Here is a 13,471-nt window from a genome sequence, read left to right as displayed (position 1 = left end):
GAAGAGGGTGAGGACACCTACAGAGTGGCTCTGAAGAGCAAATAGAAACTATTCAGCAATAAGCGTTTAACACCAATTATGTCAAAGACTAAGTGCCCAATTAATGTTAACTATTATTATCATTATTATTGCCTGCTAATAGGGCACATGAATGGAGACAAGCTGAGTAGAAGGTGTGTGTGGGGAGGGTAGAGAGACCTCAAAGAAACCTCCTTTTTCTACCTGTGAAGATGAGGTCTGGCTTTCCCAGCATCAGGAATTCAAGCAGAGCAGAGCTTAATGAATTGTTTGGCGTCTTTACTTAGGTCAAACTAAGAGAAAACTCTCCTTCATTTCAATTCTCCATCCACTGGCTTATTAAGAGGAGTTCTCCTCTTCAGTTTCTAATTATTTTGGAATGACAGAAGCTTCCTACATGACATCTTCTAGCGACTTCTGAGTTAAGCCCCCACCTTTGAGAGTCAGCCTTGCTAGGCATGTTGCCCCAGCAAAGCTCTGCTCTCCAGCTTTCCTCCCACCCAGCTGCCAGCCTCGCTCAGTTCAAAGAGCTGTGAGAGGGGCCACGCCCACGTAATTCCACGCGGAGCATGCTGGGGCTTTCTAAGCACCAGGCTGGCAACCAGCAGCAGATGGGAAGCTGTGTAATACTGAGCCGAGGCTGCAGGGAGAGGTGGGCACCGAGGCTAGCAGCCAAGCGGGCAGTGTGGGAGACGGAGGGCCAAAACGCAAAGAGGGCTCTTACTGCCCAAAATGGAGTGATTCCTGTGAAGCTGCAGGCTTCACAGTCCATTCTCCTGCTCCTACTCTTCCCTCAGCGCATCTCCAAAATTCAGCAGACCTCACTTATCCTTTTTTTCTTGGGTAGTAATGTGCCGTCTCTGGCCCCGAATCTGATTTTCCCTGTATTGTGCCTTTAAGGAAGAAATCAACATGGTGCGGATGGCAGTTCAAACATATTTGTTTCTGTGTCATCTGCTCTGAGTGTAAATATCAATCCAGTAACTTCACTGTTGTATGTGATAAGTTGAAACATCATCAGTTGTTTTTTAGTTAAATCACAGTAACAAAATGAAAATCACCATTAAAAAGGCTATATTTGCATATTTTGATACTGTCAAAGAACATGGCACTAATGTAACATAAGGAGAATTCTTAAACAGAAACATCACAGTTTTCAAAATCTAAGGAGGATCAAAAAATAAATGCTGAAATTTCATTTATAAAAAGAAATAGGGAAGAGATATTCCACTGGCACAATAATAGAAGCACTTTCTAGTGACATTTTTATTAGCATATTAATTCAAAATTGTAATTTTGAGAAGGAGTGAATCTATCTACATAAACACTAAATGCATTCTAAATGCTTGCTATTATCATAATGACTAGAAATTAAATTAATAATGCTAGAATAGTTAAAAATCTGATGTAACCTCCTTGAATCTTTTCTATCTACATGAATTATTTCTCATTCTTATTGAACTTTCATCCTGAACTTCATTTACTGTTTTAATTTTTCAAAGATCTGGATGATTCTTCAATTTTGGGAATGTTTCACTTTTGAAAGTTACCTTCAAGAGGCATTTATAGTCATTTTGAACCCACCAAGCATTTTAACAGCTGTAAGGCCTGAATGTCAAGCACATATACTATACACGTGTATAATCGTGATATTTCTGGTAACTGTCTTGCTATACTGCTGTATTTCCTGTATTTTACAACCAAGATGACTGAACTAACTAGATACTATTTCAATACTGAATGAAGAGAGAGGGAAGACTGTCTTTCCAGTGAAGTTTTAATATCTGAGCAGTGTTTCATAAAATTAAGACATCTGTAAGTCAGGGGAAAATATTTCTAATCTCTTCCTAAAGAAGACTTTAAAAACACTGCAAAAGGTTGTGGTAAAGAGATTCCTTAGGGAGAGTTCTTCATTTCTTTTATTTTCTTTCAGGTATTCATCAGATGGTCAACAAATCTAATCCTGCTGATTGTAGTGCCTTTAAAAAGACATAGGGCAGCAGGCAATCTTGTTTTCAACAGGTATGTACTACTGAGGGCTTCATAGACTCAAATTTAGAATTTGGTTGTCTGATGTATGAGTATCCAGAGTAATTCACAGAGAGTGGATATTTTCCCCAGGAAGTGTAAACATGATCCAGAAACTTAAACAGTATGCCTTGTCCCACAATTTGGTAAGCTTTGGTTTTTATTGAACAAATCCTCAGGTCTCTTTGTTTCCTAGACTATATCACACTTTTAAAAATGATTAGGACATGCAACTGATTCTGAAACACTGCACAAAAAAGGCAGATTGTGCTTTGCCCAAGATTCACCTTCCCTGCCAAAACATCCTGCTGCCAAAATGCCACTATGGTGTAATCTTTGGCCACAATAGCTGGGCCACCACAGCACCCAAACAAGACTTTACAAAGGCTGTGCAAAACAACCACCTTCTCAAAGCTGGGATCTGTGCTCTCAGACTTGGGTTCTCATCACCCTTTCCCCCATATCTCCCCAAACCCAAGTCTTGAGAATGGAAAAAACATGGCAATGCTAAACTGTAAATTTGCACAATTAATTAGAAGTCATATTAAGTGTTTCATTGTTTTTTTTTTTTTTCTAGGAAGACATTCTATTTTATTTTATTTTTTTTCATTTATTTTTATTGTTGGAAGCTAATTACTTTACAATATTGTAGTGGTCTTTGCCATACATTGACATGAATCAGCCATGGATTTACATGTGTTCCCCATCCCGATCCCCCCTCCCACCTCCCTCCCCATCCCATCCCTCTGGGTCTTCCCAGTACACCAGCCCTGAGCACTTGTCTCATGTATCCAACCTGGGCTGGTGATCTGTTTCACCCTTGATAGTATACTTGTTTCAATGCTGTTCTCTCAGAACATCCCACCCTCGCCTTCTCCCAGAGTCTAAAAGTCTGTTCTGTACATCTGTGTCTCTTTTTCTGTTTTGCCTATAGGGTTATCATTACCATCTTTCTAAATTCCTTATATATGGGTTAGTATACTGTATTGGTGTTTATCTTTCTGGCTTACTTCACTCCATATAATGGGCTCCAGTTGCATCCATCTCATTAGAACTGATTCAAATGAATTCTTTTTAATGGTTGAGTAATATTCCATGGTGTATATGTACCATAGCTTCCTTATCCATTCATCTGCTGATGGGCATCTAGGTTGCTTCCATGTCCTGGCTATTATAAACAGTGCTGTGATGAACATTGGGCTGCACGTGTCTCTTTCAGACCTGGTTTCCTCAGTGTGTATGCCCAGAAGTGGGATTGCTGGGTCATAGGGCAGTTCTATTTACAGTTTTTTAAGGAATCTCCACACTGTTCTCCATGGTGGCTGTACTAGTTTGCATTCCCACCAACAGTGTAAGAAGGTTCCCTTTTCTCCACAGTCTCTCCAGCATTTATTGCTTGTAGACTTTTGGATAGCAGCCATCCTGACTGGCATGTTATGGTACCTCATTGAGGTTTTGATTTGCATTTCTCTGATAATGAGTGATGTGGAGCATCTTTTCATGTGTTTGTTAGTCATCTGTATGTCTTCTTTGGAGAGATGTCTGTTTAGATCTTTGGCCCATTTTTTGATTGGGTCATTTATTTTTCTGGAATTGAGCTGCAGGTGTTGCTTGTATATTTTTGAGATTAATCCTTTGTCTGTTTCTTCTTTTGCTATTATTTTCTCCCAATCTGAGGGCTGTCTTTTTATCTTGCTTATAGTTTCCTTTGTTGCCAGCACCACTTGTTAAAGAGATTGTCTTTTTTCCATTGTATATCCTTGCCTCCTTTGTCGAAGATAAGATGTCCATAGGTTCTTGGATTTATCTCTGGGCTTTGTATTCTGTTCCATTGATCTATATTTCTGTCTTTGTGCCAGTACCATACTGTCTTGATGACTGTGGCTTTGTAGTAGAGCCTGAAGTCAGGCAGGTTGATTCCTTCAGTTCCCTTCTTCTTTCTCAAGATTGTTTTGGCTATTCAAGGTTTTTTGTATTTCCATACAAATTGTGAAATTATTTGCTCTAGTTCTGTGAAAAATACCATTGGTAGCTTGATAGGGATTGCATTGAATCTATAGATTGCTTTGGGTAGTAAAGCCATTTTCACAATATTGAGTCTTCCAATCCATGAACACAGTATATTTCTCCATCTACTTGTGTCCGCTTTGATTTCTTTCATCAGTGTTTTATAGTTTTCTATATATAGGTCTTTTGTTTCTTTAGGAAGATATACTCCTAAGTACTTTATTCTTTTTGTTGCAATGGTGAATGGTATTGTTTCCTTAATTTCTCCTTCTGTTTTCTCATTGTTAGCATATAGGAATGCAATGGATTTCTGTGTGTTAATTTTATATCTTGCAGCATTACTGTATTCATTGATTAGCTGTAGTAATTTTCTGGTAGAGTCTTTAGGGTTTTCTATGTAGAGGATCATGTCATCTGCAAACAGTGATAGTTTCACTTCTTCTTTTCCTATCTGGTTTCATTTTATTTCTTTTTCTGCTCTGATTGCTGTGGCCAACATTTCCAAAACTATGTTGAATAGTAGTGGTGAGAGTGGACACCCTTGTCTTGTTCCTGACTTTGAAGGAAGTGCTTTCGATTTTTCACCATTGAGGATAATGTTTGCTGTGGGTTTGTCATATATAGCTTTTATTATGTTGAGGTATGTTCCTTCTATGCCTGCTTCCTGGAGAGTTTTTATCATAAATGGATGTTGAATTTTGTCAAAGGCTTTTTCTGCATCTATTGAGATAATTATATGGTTTTTATCTTTCAGTTTGTTAATGTGGTGCATTACATTGATTGATTTGTAGATATTAAAGAATCCTTGCATTCCTGGGATAAAGCCCACTTGGTCATGATGTATGATCTCTAGAAAACTAGAGTGATATTTGTTTAAAAAAAAAAAAGGAAACTGTGCCTTATTCATAGGTAGCTTGGCTTCATGGATCTTGTATTTTGTTTTTGTTTTTATAGCAAGTCTCCACTCAGAGATTAAAAGTGCATTGCTAGCATTTGGCCTTGGTTTCCATGTACTCACTATGGAGGTCCTTGCAGTTGCTAAGTAAATCCCTGTATAGTTAGCTAAGTCTGTCCTTGTACTGAATTGTAGCTCTTAATATAGTTCTGTCCCCATAGTCTCTTCTTGGAGTAGTTCATTGGACCCAGGACAGATCTGAATGGACCCAATTCAGATAACAAATACAACACAATTAAATCTCCTTGGACCTTCAGTTTACTTTTCTTATACCAAAGAGGGATTTTAATAATAAATGTGCAAACACATAATAGTAATACATGTAATTAAGAAGAATTTCCTCTCCTATAGTATTGGATTGGCCAAAAAAAAATTCCTTTGGTTTTTAAGTAAAAATATAAGACATCTTTTTCATTTTCAGCAAGAACTTTATTGAATAACATAGTCACCGTTTTGTTCTACTACTTTCTGCCATTTTTCAGGCAACTTTTAAATTCCATCTTCTAAAACTGTTTATCTTTTTGAGCAAAGAACTGTTCTAGGTGCCTTTTACAGTCTTCCAGGGAATTGAAAACTTTTCCATTAAGAGATTTTTTTAAAGACTAAAATAAATGGAAATCAGAAGATGCAATGTCTGGTGAATATGGTGGATTAAGCAGAACTTCCCAGCCAAGTTGTAACAGTGTTTTCCTGTTCATCAAAAAAACGTGCAGTCATGTTACCCTGATGGAAGATCATGTGTTTCCTGTCGACTAATTCTGGACACTTCTCCTTTGGTGCTGCTTTCAGTTGGTCTGATTGAGAGCAGTACTTGTTGGAATTATTTCGTTTTCTGAAAGGAGTTCATATAGAGGACTCCCTTCCAATCCCACCATATACACAACATCACCTTCTTTGGATGAAGACCAAAGAAGGTGATGGTGGTGGTTCTCTTCTGTTCTGCATTATTATACAGTATCCACTTTTCATCACCCTCACAATTTTTTTTTCATTTATTTTTATTAGTTGAAAGCTAATTACTTTACAATATTGTAGTGGTTTTTACCATACATTGACATGAATCAGCCATGGATTTACATGTGTTCCCCATCCTGATAACCCCTCCCGCCTCCCTCCCCATCCCATCCCTCTGGGTCTTCCCAGTGCACCAGCCCTGAGCACTTGTCTCATGTATCCAACCTGGGCTGGTGATCTGTTTCACTCTTGATAGTATACTTGTTTCAATGTTGTTCTCTCAGAGCATCCCACCCTCGCCTTCTCCCACAGAGTCCAAAAGTCTGTTCTGTACATCTGTGTCTCTTTTACTGTTTTGCATTTTGGGTTGTTGTTACCATCTTTCTAAATTTCATATATATGCATTAGTATACTGTATTGGTGTTTATCTTTCTGGCTTACTTCACTCTGCATAATGGGCTCCAGTTGCATCCATCTCATTAGAACTGATTCAAATGAATTCTTTTAATGGCTGAGTAATATTCCATAGTGTATATGTACCATAGCTTCCTTATCCATTCGCCTGCTGATGGGCATCTAGGTTGCTTCCATGTCCTGGCAATTATAAACAGTGCTGTGATGAACATTGGGGTGCATATGTCTCTTTCAGATCTGATGTCCTCAGTGTGTATGCCCAGGAGTGGGATTTCTGGGTCATATGGCAGTTCTATTTCCAGTTTTTTAAGGAATCTCCACACTGTTCTCCATAGTGGCTGTACTAGTTTGCATTCCCACCAGCAGTGTAAGAGGGTTCCCTTTTCTCCACACCCTCTCCAGCATTTAGAACACCTTCTAACACCATACACAAAAATAAACTCAAAATGGATTAAAGATCTAAATGTAAGACCAGAAACTATAAAACTCCTAGAGGAGAACATAGGCAAAACACTCTCCGACATAAATCACAGCAGGATCCTCTATGACCCACCTCCCAGAATATTGGAAATAAAAGCAAAAATAAACAAATGGGACCTTACTAAATTTAAAAGCTTCTGCACAACAAAGGAAACTATAAGCAAGGTGAAAAGACAGCCCTCAGAATGGGAGAAAACAATAGCAAACGAAGCAACAGACAAAGGATTAATCTCAAAAATATACAAGCAACTCCTGCAGCTCAATTCCCAAAAAGTAAATGACTCAATCAAAAAATGGGCCAAAGAACTAAACAGACATTTCTCCAAAGAAGACATACAGATTGCTAACAAACACATGAAAAGATGCTCAACATCACTCATTATCAGAGAAATGCAAATCAAAACCTCAATGAGGTACCATTACACGCCAGTCAGGATGGCTGCTATCCAAAAGTCCACAATTTGTTTTAAAAATGGAACGTTTCTATGGTAGTTCTATTTCCAGTTTTTTAAGAAATCTCCACACTGTTTTCCATAGTGGCTGTACTAGTTTGCATTCCCACCCCAGCAATACCACTTCTGGGCATACACACTGAGGAATCCAGATCTGAAAGAGACACGTGCACCCCAATGTTCATCGCAGCACTGTTTATAATAGCCAGGACATGGAAGCAACCTAGATGCCCATCAGCAGATGAATGGATAAGGAAGCTGTGGTACATATACACCATGGAATATTACTCAGCTGTTAAAAAGAATTCATTTGAATCAGTTCTAATGAGATGGATGAAACTGGAGCCCATTATACAGAGTGAGGTGAGCCAGAAAGATAAAGAACATTACAGTATACTAACACATATATACGGAATTTAGAAAGATGGTAACGATAACCCTATATGCAGGGCAGAAGAAGAGATGCAGAAGTACAGAACAGACTTTTGAACTCTGTGGGAGAAGGGGAGGGTGGGATATTTCGAAAGAACAGCATGTATATTATCTGTGGTGAAACAGACCACCAGCCCAGGTGGGAGGCATGAGTCAAGTGCTCGGGCCTGTTGGGCTGGGAAGATCCAGAGGAATCGGGTGGAGAGGGAGGTGGGATGGGGGACCGGGATGGGGAATTCGTGTAACTCTATGGCTGATTCATATCAATGTATGACAAAACCCACTGAAAAATAAAAAATAAATAAATAAATAAATTTTAAAAAAAAGAATTAAAAAAAATAATAAAATAAAATTCAAAAACAAACAAAAAAAAATGGAACGTTTTTGTTACGTTTAAGTAAGAGAGTCACACATGGAAAATACAGTTTTTTTTTTTTTTTTTCCTGTTTAACTTCTGGGGAACCCAAACATCAAAGCAATTAACATAACCAAGTTTGAGTAAATTATTTTCAGTGCTTGATTTGGATATTTTGAGTATGTCACTATCTTCTGTGTGTTATAATGTTGATTATTCCCAATTAATGTCTTGATTTGAGCACTATCAAATTTAACCAGTCTACCTGACCATGGAGCACTGTCCAGTGAGAAATCTCCAGCATGAAATTTTGCAAGTTGCTTTTGACATGCTTGATCAGTCACCGCACCTTCTCCATACACTGCACAGATCTGCTTTTGCATTTATGTTGTGTTCTCTTAATTCCTTTCTTGAAGTAATAAAACATAAAATGCCAAAAATGTTGCTTTTTTCAAGCTTCCATGTTTGATATTAAAATGGCTACACAAAAATGCACTAATTTTGAAAAGTTTAAAAAATGCACATTTATATGACAACTCTCACAATACAACAAAATTGTTTTGAATGTTGTTAAAGATAGCTAAGCACTACTGGAGCCATTTTATGGAAAAAAACAAACAAAATTTTTGGCCAACCAAATGTCTTACAGATTGTTCTCTCTGGCACATCTTGGGTCTGACAGATATGCCTTCTGCCTACTAGTCATTTTTATTAACCATTAACTAAGCAGGTGGGCTTTCCAGTTGGCTTAGTGGTGAAGAATCTGCTTGCCAGTGCAGGAGATGATGGTTCGATCCCTGGGCCGAGAGGATCCCCTGGAGAAGGGAATGGCTACCACTCCAGTATTCTTGCCTGGAGAACCCCATGGGCAGAGGAGCCTGGCAGGCTACTACTGTTCATGGGGTCACAAAGAGTCGGACATGATTGAGCATTCAACATTCACAGCAACACTCAACTAAGCAGGTTTTTTTTTTTTTTTTTAATTTGAAATTTTAAAATGGGCAGGGATTGCAATATAGATCCTTAGCATTAGATCAATTAAAATGATTTTTCCTGATAAAGCTTGGCAAGTGAAATCCAAAGGTACTCACTTTCCCCACAAGAAAGGGCTCTCTGTTTGCCTTTGCTGATGGTAATTTATTAAGAATATATCTCTTTCATTTATAGATGACCTCAGGGAAAGCAGGCTTCCTTTTATAGATTCTACCTCAGTAACTTTGGATGAAGTACCACTTGTTCCTATTTTTATTTTTATTTATTTTTAAAATTTTTTTTTATTAGTTGGAGGCTAACTACTTCACAACATTTCAGTGGGTTTTGTCATACATTGACATGAATCAGCCATAGAGTTACACGTATTCCCCATCCCGATCCCCCCTCCCCATTTGTTCCTATATTCCTGCCTAGATTTGTGTTTGAGTTTTATCTTACACATCAGTTCATCTTTTAGCCATTCTGATCTCTGCCATGCAGAGCCCCTTAAAAACTTTCCTTTCTTTGAGAAAAGGTCATAAATAAGGGGTTTTAATAAAAAGTAAAATGAGGACATGATTCCATCCTGAGTAGTCTAAGTGTATGTATATGCCACCTCAAGATTCCGACAATTAGCATTTACTCATTTTCTTAAATGAGTTGTATTATGCACCTTTATTTGGCAGTCAAGAAGGCCACACTGTGTTGTCCCCCTCATGCTGCTTTGTATTGGATGTTGAAAGTACAGAATGAGAGGCAGGGAAAGAGAACAGCTTTTACAAATGAATCTTAGAGTTCTAGTGTCTTTCAGAAGCAACAAATCATTTTTAATCCGACAGCTCCTAATTAAATTGATTGTGAGATAAAATGCACCCAATAAGTGTCAGGCTCACATGAGTTAAAAAGCCTGGTGGGTTGTGAAAGGCATTTAATGCTCCTAAACCTTCCTGCAAATGGATGCCCTTGAAAGCTCTCCTAGCAATGAGTTAAGGATCTCAACTGGGGGCTGCTGACACGTCGTAATGACTATAATTTACAGCACACCAGCACCATACTACCCTTTGCCCCACCAGGGTGCTGCCTGAAGCTGGTCGGGTTAGAAGGATAAAAGGGGAAAGAAAAAAAAAGACTCAAGGGCCCTTTTAGCAGCCTCTCCACTATCAGTTTAGACTTTTGGGGCCTTTTTCAGAGGCTAGTAACTTTCAAACTGAACATGTCTTATTCAACTTCTACTGATTTATACCATAATGGTATAGTTGCTGACTTGCTCAGCCAGTTATTCTAGGTAGGTTGGCAGAAGCTCAGAGAAGACTTTAATGTAATTAATTAGCTCATTTGTTCATCAGTTATTAATTGAGCATCTATAATGTTTTAAAAACTGTTCTAAGCACTGGGGTCATATGAATAAGACAGACTTCTTAATCTCATGAGTTCAACATTCCCTGGGGCTAGAAGGGACTGAGACAAAAAAGGGATGGGAAACCAAGTAAACATATAGACAGACAAGAAAATGTCTGATACAGTATTATTTATAAAAATCTGAAATTATCTTGTTTCTTTCCCTTGGCGTGAATAACTTTAAGTAGAAAGAGCTATGTGGCTAGCTGAGGTTAGCTGAGTCCCTAAGATTGAAATAATGAATAGGAGGGGAGAAAGGAGAGAAGGGTAGGAACCCAAAGACTGTATCCTTGTAACATATTGAAACAGGTATTCTTGGGTGGTTCAAAAGTTGTCTCTGAGTATAATTTTGATAGCAAAATTTCAAAATAATTGGAACAATGACAGCATTATTGAAATGAGCATTTGTTTAGTCAATAGGTAAATCTGAAAGATAATGGAAACAGCATGCTATAGAGGAGCAGAATGGATTTTGTTTTGATCTGGGTTCATACTGTGACTGTGGCTTTTCCTGGCTCTGTGACCTTGGCCAAGATATTTACAACTTTACAAGTTGCATGCATGCTAAGTTGCTTCGGTCATGTCCGACTCTGTGTGACCCTATGGACTGTAGCCCATCAGGCTCATCTGTCCATGGGGTTCTCTAGGCAAGAATACTGGAGTGGGTTGCTACGTCTTCTTCCCGGGAATCTTCCTGACCCCAGGGATTGATCCTGACTCTCTAGTCTCCTACATTGGCAGACAGGTCTTTACCACTAGCACCACCTGGGAAGCCCTACTTTACAATTACTTCATCATAAAAATGGTACAGAAATAACATGTTTCAGAGGTTTATTGTAAGAGATAAGTGAAATAGTATTCATAAAGTGTCCAAAACAATACTTCTCCTATAAAAGAGCAATGAGACATCAATAAAGCAAGTCTTGTGTTTATACTTAGTCATGAATTCTAATTTTATGTACATCATGCATTGTCATAATCAGTAAATCATAATGTCAATTTTTAAACATCTTCAGACATAGCTAGAAAAAAAGTGTCCTTAAGGACAGTTTCATTCCATTACTGTTAGGTCAAGCAAAGGGTTTTGCCTGAAATGGAAGGAGTTTTGATTTTGTGTGTTCTGGATCAAATCCAGCATAATGTTCCTTTGAGTGTGGCCACTATTCAAGTCAGAACTTTTAAGGCTTTATGATACTGTGAAACAACAACTCAGTGAAGGATCAGAGGATGAAAAATTCAAGGTTGATTCATGCATTTTAAAGAGTGAATGTCTTATAGCATCAGACACAATGTGAAGCAGCTAGTGCCAGGAAGATGGTAACCCAAGAGAACAGAAAGACCTTCATCTCAAAGAAGGAAAAAAAAATCAACAGCTTAATCTCTCTAAAGCCTCAGATTCTGGCAGAAAAATTTGTACTGATGAAAAGAAGGAAACAAAACACAGATGACCAGACCAATTTCCCCCTGAAATTACCAGGTGGCTATATACTACCTCCAGCCTCTCCAAGGATGTCTTTGAAAATCTTTCCCATGGAAGCCCTTCTGGATTCCAGGACTTAAAGAAGGTCTCATCACTTTATGTTTTGTTGCAGAATAAACAGGGAAGGGTTATGAAGTAAAATAATTTTGTATAGTGTACCATGAACTTGCACATATTAAATGTAACTTTTGGTTAATGACCCTCCTATACAAGTTCTTGGTATGATACAGATATCTAGTTTATTATGCATAGTGTTTAAAGGTATTGCTAAACAAATTAACTCAGGCCCTGAATTAGGAATGAATTTCTCTCTTTATCAGTTTTCTGAAAATAAGAACCAATTTGCCTAATTTCAATTTATGGTCCGTTCCTGGCAAATGTAATCTGCTCTGAGTATAAGATCTTGCTCTTCCATGAATTTTCTTAGGAACTCACAGGTTATCTTGTCTCTCTTTTTCCCCTTCAAAACCCTTTCTTAAGGGATCCGGCACTTCTGTGTACCAGGTGAAAAGAGAGTTGACAAGGTGGCAAAACGAAATTGCCATCTTTTGTGGTCAGCCAGTGCGGTGAGCATTCGGCCCCTTGAGGTATTTTTGTGCAGCTTTTCGGAGAAGCATTGCCTCGTCTCCACTGAACTGATAACGATGAAACTTCAATCCCTATTGTCTTCAATCATTTTCTTATTGTGCCAGCTCAATGACTTTTCTTCAATTCCAGTTTTCTGGCACTGAGTCTGGCAGAGGCTAGGGAAAAAAGAATGCTTTAGGTGTGTGTTGCACTGAACTTCACTTTTAATTCCCCGTAAATGTGCAATCTGAAGTCTTATTCAGAGAAAAATTGTGTTCATGTTTGTGGCCAAAAGGGATGCAGAAAAGTGACAGATGTAAGATGAGAGAAGAGGCAGCCTTTAATCATTTTGTTGTCAAAACAGCTTTGGATCGTCCTTTGATGAAAGCGTTTTCCTTACCGCTTCTGGAAAAGTAGAGACTCGTTCTCTTGCCCTTTGCAGATTCCTTACCCAGGCGGTTTAAATCCTGCACTAAATATGAAACTTCTAAACCCTAGATCATTGCTACAGAGCATTCTAGTTTATATTAAATCATTCATATTGTGGATGAATTGAATTTCTTCTCTAACTGGGTAGAGACTCCAGTGACTCAGTTTACACATAATCCTCATAGAAGGGATGGCAACATTTGGTAAATTCCAGTGACCAAGGAACTCATCTTCAACTGCGATTGGGCCAGTTGCATTTCACAGAGACGCTAAGCAATAAAGCATATAATGTTTACAAAGTAAAAGCCCTTTCTCCCTTAATCCCTGCATGCCTGTAATTAAGCAGGAGAGTTAATTTTATGTAAATCATGCATTACTGTAATTGGGCACAAGTGAACATTCGTGTACATCTTATTTAAAAGAGAAATATAATGTTATTATGTGGATGCTGGTGCAGTGAAGTCTTAACCCTCTGGGGGACATCGACAATGTCACAGGCTGTTTACAAGGCTTGGTCTGGGAGCTTAATT

Source organism: Muntiacus reevesi, chromosome 3 (genome assembly GCF_963930625.1).
Source record: "Muntiacus reevesi chromosome 3, mMunRee1.1, whole genome shotgun sequence".
In the NCBI taxonomy this organism is placed as follows: domain Eukaryota; kingdom Metazoa; phylum Chordata; class Mammalia; order Artiodactyla; family Cervidae; genus Muntiacus; species Muntiacus reevesi.
Note: the sequence above shows the minus strand (reverse complement) of the source record.